The following is a 13,001-nucleotide window of genomic DNA, read 5'->3' as shown; positions in this document are numbered from 1 at the left end:
TGTCTCGCGAATTAGCACCCATCTGTGCAAAAAGTTTTATAAACAGATTTTATTTAATACTTCTAAATAGTAAGATTCTCTTTAACGTGATGGGTCTAGGGAGGAAACGAACACATGAGAGAAGAAAAGAAAAGATGAAAAGAAAAGAAAGAAAATAATTGCACTCGGCAGCAGCTTTTGGAGGATGTTGCTGCTGCTGCTGACTCCCTCCATTTCCATCAAGGTGTCGTGTGCGGTGATGCTGCGGGGCCCACCCAGCTCCACCACCACCACCACCACCTCCTGCTGAGCTGCTGGAGGCGTCGTGGGAAATTCGGTGGAGAGCGGAGCAGGCAGAGCCCACCACCACACTGAGTGCAGTGCAGTCTGCAGATAGAGAGATTCTATTCTCCTTTCTTCCTCCTTCCAGGGGTCACCTCGCATCATTTTCTTTTCTTTTTACTGCTGCGAGCGATGCGCTCGCCACTCTGCTCCGCTGCCCTCCGTCCATTCCCATCTGAAGATCTTTCTGAAAGATTCGACTCAAGTGCTCAGTGGATGTGGGCCCCACAACATAGTGAGGTTGAGGCAACAAGCGGAGCAGGCTTTTGTCTCTCGCCCTTTTCACGGATAAGCACCCTTTGGTCCTTTTCCGTCTTCATCCATATTTACTAATACCAGTATTATTTTCTCTAACAGTGGCTGGAAGTAGCTTAAGATCAACTAAATCTAATAAGTAATAACCAATCTCTGCTAGCTTTCTGGTCATTATCATCAGGCCAGTCCATTATTCTCCACTAATCATGCATGCACTCCTTGTTACTTGGGATACACGTAGACCCCGGCCTATATATACCCTTTTACTTACTTACACGTCAATATATACAAAACATCTTTACAACTCGATTGACAAATCTACCACACACAATTCCATGTAGCTAGCTAGTCAAGATTGCACAAAATAAAATTACTCACCATGCAAATGCAAATGGCCAATTATATTCCACCACAAACATCACATTCCTAGCTTTACAATCCAAAAGCTACCGAAAGTGATGTTTGGAACCCCCACCACACAATTCCTATATCATTATTCAACACACTTTAATTCGAATCAAATAGCATTGGATTGGTAGAGATATATCTTCATTGCTTTATTATTTGCCAAAATTTAGAGATTATATATATATAGATCAACCTTTAATGATATATGCAGATACAAAAGAATAAGGGTGTCGGTATTTCGTACACCGGCTAGTAAATCCGCGTCGTGTTTCTCCGTAGTTCAATGGCTAACACTTGAAAGATAAGGGTTTAGACTGATTCCCTTAGCTCTGATAATATAATATATGCTTACACATGCTTTACATATCCAGCCAGATGTTGTTGTAGAAAAAGTGGTAATAAGACGATTGCCTTTTGCTAGTTGATGGAATAGCTTTCGCCCAAAATGCATGCCTCCTTTAATTTCTAGCCAAACTTTTCCCGGGCCTGTTCTCTTGAGTGCGTCAAAGGGTCGGACATATGCTTTCACACTAGCTAGCTTGCTTGTAGACATAATCCTTTTCTCTAGATATATAGTGCGATCCAAAACTTGGGAACTTTGATGACTCACATACATATGAAGCCAAATGAAATTAGCCTAGCTAGCTAGTGGGTCAACTGACGACATGGCTTAGATGCAATGAGTTTTTATCTTGTGGAACGGAAGGAGTTGTATGCTTCATTTTGCGCGTGTGACTAGTTATTCTTGAGATCGATTATCAATCACCCAAGACATCAGGAGAGTACAAATAAAGGGTGTGTTCGTTTCCTAGGGTCTAAACTTTAGACCCGTCACATCAAAGAGAATCTTGTCATTTAGAAGTATTAAATAAAGTCTAATTACAAAACTTTTTGCACAGATGGGTGCTAATTCGCGAGACAAATTTAATGAGCCTAATTAATCCATAATTTGCCACAGTGATGCTACAGTAATCATCTGCTAATCATGGGCTAATATACCTCATTAGATTCGTCTCGCGAATTAGCTCTGGGGTTCTGCAATTAGTTTTGTAATTAGAGTTTATTTAATACTTCTAAATGACAAAATTCTCTTTGATGTGACGGGTCTAAACTTTAGACCCTAGGAAACGAACACACCCAAAGTATATATACTTTCAGTATATTTTTAGCTCACTGCAAGAGATTTCCAAACTTGTACTGTGTAGTGGAAATAAGGAAAGAAAGAAATGGCTTTACCTTTACAAACTTTTTCTTTGTAGCAGAAAATAAAATACACCGACTGTGTACTCAATTTGACAAGGTACTTAAGCAAAAACTGGTGGTTTTTTTTCCTTTTGAGCTGACACTACGTACATGTGCTGTAGTAGTAGTGTTGGTGTTTGTTACTCCCCCCGTCCTGAAATATAAGGCATTTTGCTTCGTTGTAAGTCAAACTATTCTAAGTTTGACCAACTTCATAGAAAAGAGTAATAGTATTTTTAATGTCAAATAAGAATAACTAGATTCACTATTAAATATATTTTTATAATTTACTTATTTGATATCTTAGATGTTAATATTCTTCTCTATAAATTCGGTCAAACTTAGACTACTTTAACTTAGAATTTTTTACTACCGACCTTTGATTTTTCTTATATATAGAAGTACATAGATATGGACATATATATGAAGTTATTCTTCCGGGTGAGAATGTTTCCCTTGTCATCATAACTCATAATGTATATACCTGCATTACTATTCTCCATCCAATAGCTCTAGAATACATGGACACATGTACAAATTAAAACAGATGGAATAATGAATCTTGGAATATGATGCTTCAAGTCAACCTCTAGTAGCTCTAGAATAGAATGTATGCTGTAGTGGAGAGGGAGGGGGAGAAGCTGTGCCCCTATTTGTCACCACGTAGTTGTCATTTTCGGTCTAGATATAGAGGCACCATGCATATCTTTCTATAACGACACACGCATGCTGAATCTTAAAAAATCATATAAATAAAAAAATCATAAAATGGAAAATCCAATTTTATTGGACTCCACATGAATAGATCTATGCAGTAAACATATTATATGATATAATTTAGTAAAATATTTGTTGTACTTTTAGATATAAATTTTTTCTATAATTAATTTATAGATACAGTTTTCGTGGTCGAGTTATGGTAAAATTTTTGTGATGGGCTAATTAATTTATAGAGAGAGAAAGATTGAAGCACGAGAGGAGAGGAAAAAAGCACCCTACACGAGACCAGAGGCGCTTTGCTTTGAGATGCGCGTGTCCAGACCCAGCACCCCGCGTCGTTTCCTCTTTCTTCTTCCTTCCACGAGAGGTCAAGAGCCTCGCCGTGCCGCCCCACGCCGCTCGCCGCCCATCGCCCTTGCGCCCCCTTGCCCGATCCCTTGGTGCCGCCGCCGCCTTCTTCTCTCCAGGAACCCTACCGCCCCCACCGCCTCCTCCGATTCCCTTCGGCTGCCCGCCAGCGCGTAGCCCCGTCTGACCCTACCAACATGGCGTCGGACGATCCCGTGCTCGCCGCTTGCAAGGTACTACTATTTTCCTTCCGCTTCTTCCCCTCTTGTATACGGCGCACACACAGAGTACGCTTTGCTTCATTCCCTCCTGTAACCTATTGCCACTCTTCTTCTCAGAAAACTCCTAAAAAGTTCCATTAACTCACAGGTTCAATCAATTATTTCCTTCCAAAACTAGTAATGTACCTCCTTAGGGTCCGCACAACTGCGAATTGACCATGCCAATACCCTAAATTCGCTCCCTTTCTTTCCCTTTGCACTGTATTGGTTTGCAACTATCATAGGCTGGACAACTGGGACTTGGTATTCAAAATTGTTAACACTGCCAGTGTGCCCAGTTCGATTGTGATTATGAGATAATAACATGTTCTCTATATTTTTGCCTCAAAAGCTGGGCCACTTCAGAATAAAAGAGTTGAAGGATGTCCTGCATCAGCTTGGACTTCCAAAGCAAGGAAAGAAGCAGGTTTGTCCAAGTGTCCACTGCAACTTTATGTATCTTCTCCATACACAGTCGACATCCATTGCTCATATTTTGTGGTGCTCCATCTTATTGTGGTAAAACATTGTAATTGCCGAGATTTTTCAAGGCCATCATCAGAAAAGCATAAGCATAAGCTGCAATTCAAGAATGTCTCCGTGCCTTTTAGTTTCAGTAATTGGATTGGAAATAGTTACTTATGAATCAGGTGGTTTTGTTCTACAGGAACTAGCAGAGAGAGTTATGATAGCATTCTTCAATCAGCAGGATCAAGGTATAATGCATTGCTTTTTCTCCAAAACTTATTTTTTTTGCATTACTGTTTTCTAGAACGTGAAATGATTTCAGCTATATTCTTCTAGTCTCTGAAGCGAATGGTTTACAAAAGGAAAAAAATGGTTGAAAGAGAAATGGCTGTGAAAATAGTTGAGAACACTTTTAGGTGAGTTCATATTTCTTTCTCATTGGCATGTCCCTATAGCTGTACATTACATGATTGACTCTTATGAAGCTTTGGCATACTGTCAGCTTTTGCCTTCTGTTTTCAGAAAGATGCAAGAACCTGCAAGTAATGTTGCAGTCTCAAGAAGCCACATTGAGTCAGGACACAGTGTGAAGTCTAAAAAGAAATCAGATGATTCTGGTGAGTTGAATGTCAAGGTCCGCTGCCCTTGTGGTAACTCCAAGCCCAATGATTCCATGATTAAGGTATAATTCTCATGAAAAGATTGAATTTCTAACTGTTTGATAGTCTTTTATGTCCCGTAGCTAAACCAGTAAGATTTCAGATTTTTGTTGTCCGTGGTCCACATCACTGCACAAGTCATTTTAGTAATCACCAAAGCATCCTTTTGTTTATATTCTGAAACATCGAAGTTGTTGATGGTCTAGATCACATTTTCACTCTTCCTACTTTATCTTTGAAGCCTGGAGCCTTGGTTGTGGCCATGAAATTCCAAGTTTGTTATAAAATGTAGCATCACATGTTTTTCTAAAACCTTTGTAGCTTTCTTTGATGAGATTTCCTACCTAGTTATGTTTGCATTGATCATTTTTTGCTCCTTGTACTGTGTTGATCCACAGTGCAACATAAGGCAACATGTTGGCTGTGTTGTCATACCCGAGAATGAGAAGTCTGCAAACAGTATTTCTCCTGACCTACCTTCCCGCTTCTATTGTGAGATGTGCTGAATCAGCAGGGCTGATCCGTAAGTTCTGTTAAACTTCAATATTGTGCTAAACTCAATGAGCACGAGTCACTCATTCATGATTCATCTTTGCGAACTTATGCCATTAGTGTGTTTTAGTTGGTCTGTGCCATCAATCATTTATGAAGATCTCCTTGTCCAATATCTTAAGATCTGATTGATCTGTATATTTTGTATGCATTCCTTTTCCACCTTTTTGTGTGCTTCCGTGTTCTACTTGTTTACGTTACAAGCATTATTTGCTTAGTCCTAAAATTAGATAGCCTATCATTTGTTACATAGTTTCCCACTGTAACCTGCAGTTTCTAGGTCACCATCAGCAATGTGTTACTCCCTGTATTAATAGGACCCTCTACCATAGCAGCAGACAGGTGAGTTATCCATTGTTTTATTGAAAGGACCAACACTAGGCCTAGAGGGGGGGGGGGGTTGAATAGTCCTGGTTCAAATTTTTTTGAAAAAACTTGGCAGAAAAACGTCAGTGGCCAGATGATCCGGCACTAGGTCGGATCTTCCGTGGGTCGGATGATCCGGCCTAAGGTCGGATCTTCCTGCCGGGAGAAAATGACCAACAACCTAATTCGAAATATACTTAACTTTTGACAATTCCCTTTGAATACAAAGTTGGTAAAAGGTATTGCAAAACCTATGCAGGTATCCAATGTATAAGATCTACACCTATCTAGTAGATCGGGTCGAAACAAGCTCAAGAACGATATGAACAACAATAAGTAAATTGAGACAAGATTTAATCCGAAGTTCACTCCACAAAGGAGCTACGTCTCCGTTGAGATGCTCACAAAAAGTCGGGCTGTCACTAGCCCCAAGTCTCTCACAATCAACCACAAAGGAGGATTGAGTTACTTACTATTGATCTCACAAAGAGATGGGTAATACAAACTTCCGGGAGCTCAAACCACAAGGGAATGGGAGCTTCCCGGCACCTCTAACCGTTTAGGAGCTGGGCTCCAAGAGTAACAAACGCAAATCGACGAATCAAAAGATGCTTCAAGTGCTTCTTGAGATGAACAAGTGAAAGCCCACGAAGTGCTCTCTTCCCGCACCCCAAATCTCACTTCCTCTCAATCCCTAGGTGAATCTTTGTAAGAATCAAGCTCTTGGATGGAGGAGAGAGTTGAAATCAATGCTGTGGAGGGGTGTTAGGTCGTAGGAAGCAGCAGCCATGAATGAGGGGGGTGAGAGGGTATAAATATCCCACCCTCCTCAAGTGACCGTTATGTGTAAACTGAGGGGTACCGGATCATCCGGCCTATAGCGGATCATCCGACCCAGCACTCACTTTAAGCACGAAAAGCTCTCCAGAATTCCCAGAGCCGGATCATCCGGCCAGCAATAGAGGGTTCCAGGTATAAAGGCCGGATAATCCAGCCTAGGGCCGGATCATCCGACCCAAGGCAGGGGGAAACAGCACGGCAGACTGTATCATCCGGCCTGGGGCAGAGGATATTGGCTGGCAGGCCGGATCATCCAGCCTAGGGCCGGATCATCCGACCCAGATGAATTTGGAAGGAAGGTTTTCTCAAAAAGGAGAATTTCATCTCAAATTGAAGCACTTTGACAACCTGGATCAATCGACAGCATCTCCCTTTATAGTACGGTGGTCCTATACTCAAATTCAAAATGAAAATTTGAATTAAATCACCAGTGAACTCCACCACCATACATATTTGAATTTGGGGCCTTCTTTTCATCTTCTTCTCAATTCTTTTCATTTTATTCCTGCACACAACTTCATCAAAGTATCATATCCCAAATTGTGATTGTCAAGAATCACCAAAATCAATTAGGGGTCTAGATGCACTTTCAATCTCCCCCTTTTTGGTGATTGATGACAATACCAATTTGGGCTCACAAGGGAGGAATAAAATCCATGAATTGTAAACAACAAAATGGAAGAGCTCCCCCTAAATATGTGCATGTACAACTCAAAGTGGTCTCAAATACCAATGCACAGATTTAGATGAACTTCCCCCAATACTTTGCATAGAAGTGCTGTGATGAAAATAACCGTGATGCATATGACAAGATATCCAAATCAAAAAGTGACAAATAACATTACACCATCCATACGCATCAAGCTAATAAAGATCAAGTTTATCATCACACTGCAAATAAGTCTTACAAATTATTAAATAGAAGTTCAACGATCACCAAACATAACACCAATACATAGTTCTTACATGTCCAATGTCCAAAGAGAGTTCGATAAGACATAAATAAAGATAGAATGACGATGACACCCAAATATCACTCCCCCTTTGGCAGCAAGCATCAAAAAGGAAGCTGATCAACAGCTCACTCGGTCTCGTCATCGCCGCCTTCTTCCTCTTCCTCTTCCTCTTCCTCTTCCTCCTCATCACTATGGGCTTGACCCCTTTGGAAAGGCATCTCTTGGCCTCCATAATCGAACTCAACATCATCACCAAACTGATATTCTTGAGGCACATAATCATCCCAAGGATTATAGATGGGTGGTGGAGAAGGAAAGTCTCGTGGCTCACAAACGGGAGAGTGAGGAATGTCTACTTTGGCCATTAACTCCTTTTGCCTCCTTTCCATCTTGAGGAGTTCCTCATCCATATATCGCCTATGTTCTCGCATTTCATGTGCATTTTTGGCGACACATATTAAAGCAAGCAAAAATCCTTGAGCAATAAAGGATAACTTGCCTTGCTTTGACTTGAAAGCCTTGCGCCGGCGAGAGGTAGATGGTCCTGTAGGTGAAGGAGGAGGAGCTCGTGAAGATGATGCACCGGGAGTGAAATTCGAGGCATAGGCACCCGGAAAGGGTCCAGAAGCAGAAATCCCCGTGCCATGACCTGCTCTATCTTTCCCTTTTTGGACCGATAGGCCATGTGAGTGATGTTGGGCACAATGTTGAGCTGAGTTACCGTCTTGATCATGTGGAAGATATATGGAGCATAATGACATGCACTGGATGGATCAGATGAACAAGCAATAATCTCATGCGAAATAAACTCCATGACAGCAAATTTGGGGCGATCGGGGGCCATTTGAGCTAGAAGATTCTTTGCTCTGGAGGATATCTTATCGGAGTCACCACCTATAGGAGTGAGAGTGAACCTAAAGAGAGTGCTGAGCATCTTGTAGTACGGAGTGAGCCCCTTGATTTGCCCATACACAATATCTCCATAAGCTCGATCATACATGAATTGCATCTTGGAGGGCTCAAGTTCATTACCTTCATGCAAATCAACCTTGGAGGTGTCACGCCCCACAATGTAGCCACCCCCATAAACCATAGAGTCTCCGGTGTGACCAAATAAGGTACTGAACTGAGCCATATTATATCTGAAGCGCTTTCCTCCAAGTGACCAATGGATAGTTCGCCCATCTTGCTTAACAAAAAGTGTGGTATAGAATTGAGCCACAACCTCCTCATTCCAATCACATCAGAAACTCATGATCTCCACAAGATCCATCTCACTGCAGCGATCATATACAGCATCAACCACTTCCTTGACCGGTGACGACAACCACTTCAAGTAGTCCCAATTGATCCACCTTATCTCAGTGGTAACATGTTTCTTGGTCATGATGACGGACTCATACCAATCAGCTTGGTGAGGAAACCAAAAGCGAACATCCCCAAAGAAGCTGCGCTCAACGTATCTGGGATCTTCACTATGTCGAAGTGTTGATATAAAGTTGCCACCCCTCTTGTAATTCACCATTGAGGGTCATGGGCGCAATGAGTTGGACGCATGATGCTAAGAACCATGGTTTAAAGATATGAACGATCAACGTCATCATCATACTCATCTGTGGAACGGCAAATGCTAGCTTGCTTCATTCTCGGACGACCACTGGAACTTTCTGCAGCCGTCGAGCCCCTTCCTTGAGTTATTTGTGCACCTCGTCCTCTAACATTCCTCCGAGGAGCGGTATTCTTCCTTGTCTTCTTATTGATGTACACCTCTCCGTCGGAGCCGGTTTCATATTCTGTGGATTCGGAGTCGGTGGGAGGACCCTTCTTCTTTGTCACCTTTTCCCTCACCATCTGGATCAAAAGATTAACAAGAATTCAGGATATGGATCGAGAGAATGAGATGAATTCATGAACTTGTTGTGCATCTCAGGGCAGGGACGGATGATCCGACCCTAAGTTGGATGATCCGGGCGCCGGATCATCCGGCCCACCGTCGGGTCATCCGGCCCTGCTCGGGGATGAACCCCAAATTCATGAATTCGAGAAACTAGCCCACCAAAACGTATGAAACTCTAGGCATGACCTCTATATGGGTAAAGAAGATGATTCACCGGAGGAAATCGCCTAAGACATCGTACATTGAGAGATCGGGGCAAGAAGATTTTGAAAGTAATACCTTTGAGTTTCTCGCGTGATTTGAAACGAAGTTCCGGAGTAATGCCGGATCTTCCGATGCGGGGGAAGCAAGGCACAAGAGGGCACGAAGAAATCCTGGTTGGCTCGAAAAATCGCCGCGCAAATTTTTTGAGAGAAAGGTGGCCGGTGGAGGAAATAAGGATAAAAACTAGGGTTCCAAATGGTCGGTTCTTATATAGGTGAAGCGCCAGGGCGGATCATCCAGTGTAGGGCCGGATGATCCGACTGCTGACAGAGGGGAGAGGCCGGATCATCCGGTGGGAGACCGGATGATCCAGTACGTGGCAGAGATTATCCGGATGAAGGGGCCGGATCATCCGGTATAGGGCCGGATGATCCGACGGTCAACAGAGGGATATAGAGTAGAGAGTCGGGTGATCCGGTGTTGTGCCGGATGATCCAACTTTCACCAGAGATAAGAGCCTAGGTGATGTTGATTTGAGGAATTTGATCCGACGAAGATGATTGGAGGTATGGACATATAAGACCCTTGATTTAAAATGATCAGCCACATTCATCATTACATAAGTATGATCATTTGAGCCAAGGAAAGATCCAAAGATCTCAACACCCAAAGATTTTTGAAAAACTCACACAAAAGAAATTTTCTTAGACTAAGCATCAACACAAGGTGTATACAACAAGTCAAGCCAAGTTACGAGAATCCAATATATTTAGCTCACTCCTCAAAGAACAAAACCATTGCTCATCGAGAGGCTTTGTGAAGATATCGGCCAGTTGTTTTTCGGTTCCTACTGATGGATAAGTCCTTGCTGCTGATCTTTGTGGTCCTTAGCAGCAGTTAGCATCTTGTAGTCCTTAGCATCTTGGACTGCAGGCATCTTGGACTAAAGGACAGCAGTTAGTGTCCTCTCTAGGACAGCAGTTAGTGTCCTCTCTAGGACAGCAGTTAGACTAGTGTTAGACTAGCATTATTGGCTTTGTTGCTGCCCAGCAGCCTGCTGTATATATATGTGGCCACCCCTCCCGTTGGAAGGTATGGCATTGTGAGTGTGAATGAAGAAAAACCAGAAAACTTCCCCAACTTGAGTGTCATCCTCTCAGCTCAATGAGAGTGAAAATTGAGCTCCTAACATCTGGTATCAGAGCCGTACTTTCCTGTAGGTTGGATATCTCTTGCTCCTCCCCTTCGAAGCCGCTGTAGCAGCGCAGCCACCACCAGCAGCTAGTGCAAGGGCAAGCAGCAAGCAGCTGCTGCACCAGCCGCTGCAACAGCAGCAGCAGCTCCGGCTGCCTCTTCTCCCCCGTTCCTTCCCCCTCTCCACGCAGCAGCCCCTTGGAGGCGCGCCATGTCCGACGCACCGTCTCAGCGCTCGGTCGCCTCGAGCGCACGGCGCCAGCAAGACGCCGAGCTCGCCGTGGCAGAGGAGCGCAGCCGAGCGACGGCTCAAGCCGCTGCAGCAGCGGCGAGGGCGGCCAGGCTGGCTGCAGCGGAGCTGGCAGCTGCCCGAGCGGAGGTGGAAGCAGCGGAGGCGGAAAATGCAGCGCGTGCGGCGAAGGTCGAGGTTGAGACCTTGCACGGCAGCCTCAGCGGCTCCATCGCCGGCGACACCACCGCCGACGGGGACCTTGAGGGGTTGGCAAGGGAGAGGGCGCGGCAGCGGACCGCGCGGTGGGCAGCAGCCCACCCCCACGGCGGCGGCCCGGAGGCCGGCGCGCCTGGCGGCGGTCCAGGGGGCCGCGTGCCTGGCGGCGGAGGCGGCGCCCCTGGTGGCGGCGCTCCTGGCTGGGGTGCGCGCGGCGGCGCCCCCGGCTACCACGGCCTCCAGGCGGTGGTCAGGGACGTCGGTCCCGGCGGTGGGTGGCCCATCCTCACCAAGACCAACTACGTCGAGTGGGCCGCGGTTATGGAGGTGAAGCTCCAGGTGCGGCATATGTGGGAGGCAGTCCGGTACGGCGATGTCGACTACGATGCGGATCGACGGGCGCTGGAGGCTCTCATCGCAGCAGCCCCGCCCGAGATGCAGTTCACGCTTTCCAAGAAGCGAACTACCAAGGAGGCCTGGGACTCCATCGCTGCGGCACGTATCGGCAGCGACCGCGCCCGCAAGACCACTCTCCAGGCACTTCGCAAGGAGTGGGAGAACCTGGCCTTCAAGCCAGGTGAGGATATTGATGACTTCGCCCTTCGTCTCAACACTCTGCTGCAGAAGGTGGTGCAGTTCGGCGACGACACCTACGACGAGGAGAGAGCCGTCGAGAAGCTCTTCCGCTGCGTCCCCGAGAGGTACAGGCAGACCGCTCGCTCAATCGAGTCTCTGCTGGACCTCTCCACCATGACGATCGAGGAGGCGATAGGTCGCCTCAAGGTCGTCGACAGCGACGAGCCACAGCCTCCCTCGAGAGGCATCTCCATCGGTGGGAAGCTCCACCTCACTCAGGAGCAGTGGGAGGCTCGGCGCGGTGACAGGAGGGGGGGGGACCCCTCTCCCTCGACTGGTGGCCGCAAGCGCGGCAAGCCGCGAAAGGGGCGCGGAGGTGCCCAAGCCGGAGCACGAGGGCGCACCGAGGGTGGCGCCCGCGGAGATGCTCAAGGCGGCACCGCTGACAGGCCCAAGGCGGCACGAGATGACGCCTGCCACAACTGTGGTAGGCCCGGCCACTGGGCCAGGGACTGCCCGCAGCGGAGGCGTGGGGTCCAAGCCCACGTCGCGGAGGCCCAGCCGGATGACGAGCCGGCACTGTTCCTACTCCACGGGGACATGGGGCCGCATCCGGCAGCACCGCCTGCCACCGCTCTACTCCACCTCGACGAGCCGCGTGCCCGAGTCCTCCTCGGCGACAGCTCTGACGACGACAGGGTCGATGGCTGGTACCTCGACTCCGGCGCCACGCACCACATGACCGGGCGGCAGGAGTTCTTCTCCGACCTGGACGTTGACGTAGGTGGCTCCGTCAGGGTCAGGGACTCCTCTGCTGTGGAGATCAAGGGCGTGGGCTCCGTGATCCTCACCGCCAAGTCCGGAGAGCACCGGATGCTCACCGGAGTCTACTACATCCCGGCGCTGCGAAACTCCATCATCAGCCTTGGGCAGCTCGATGAGAGCGGCTCCCACGTGGTGATCGACAGCGGGGTCCTTCGCATCTGGGACCACCGTCGCCAGCTTCTCGCCAGGGTGGTTCGAGGGAAGAATCGCCTCTACATCCTCCATGTCAGGGTGGCCCAGCCTCTTTGTCTTGCAGCTCGCAGGGACGACGAGGCCTGGCAGTGGCACGAGCGCTTTGGGCACCTCCACTTTGAGGCCCTGAAGCGGCTCGGCGCCAAGGAGATGGTACGAGGCCTCCCGTGCCTCGACCACGTGGAGCACCTCTGCGATGTCTGCGTGCTGACGAAGCAGAGGCGGCACTCCTTCCCCCAGCAAGCGAGTTTCCGAGCCAAGGAGCGGCTC

General features: G+C 47.0%; 1 long non-coding RNA gene across 3 annotated transcripts; it reads left to right on the top strand.

Moving 5' to 3' along the window:
• The first annotated feature begins 3,260 nt into the window (after positions 1 to 3,260).
• LOC112893604 lies at positions 3,261 to 5,615 on the top strand. 3 transcript variants are annotated; one of them, XR_003228847.1, is made up of 7 exons: positions 3,261 to 3,527; positions 3,907 to 3,981; positions 4,222 to 4,270; positions 4,359 to 4,438; positions 4,525 to 4,704; positions 5,080 to 5,204; positions 5,507 to 5,615. It is a non-coding gene; the product is annotated as an uncharacterized LOC112893604 (long non-coding RNA). The 3 variants fall into 3 exon arrangements; XR_003228846.1 differs by having other exon boundaries at positions 3,262 to 3,527; positions 4,545 to 4,704; XR_003228848.1 differs by lacking the exons at positions 5,080 to 5,204; positions 5,507 to 5,615 and adding an exon at positions 4,923 to 4,962 and having other exon boundaries at positions 3,263 to 3,527; positions 4,545 to 4,704.
• Positions 5,616 to 13,001: the final 7,386 nt, after the last annotated feature.

The sequence above is a fragment of the Panicum hallii genome, chromosome 5 (genome assembly GCF_002211085.1).
Source record: "Panicum hallii strain FIL2 chromosome 5, PHallii_v3.1, whole genome shotgun sequence".
In the NCBI taxonomy this organism is placed as follows: Eukaryota; Viridiplantae; Streptophyta; class Magnoliopsida; order Poales; family Poaceae; genus Panicum; species Panicum hallii.
The sequence above is the reverse complement of the archived record's forward strand: the minus strand, read 5'-3'. Positions and strand labels throughout refer to the sequence as shown.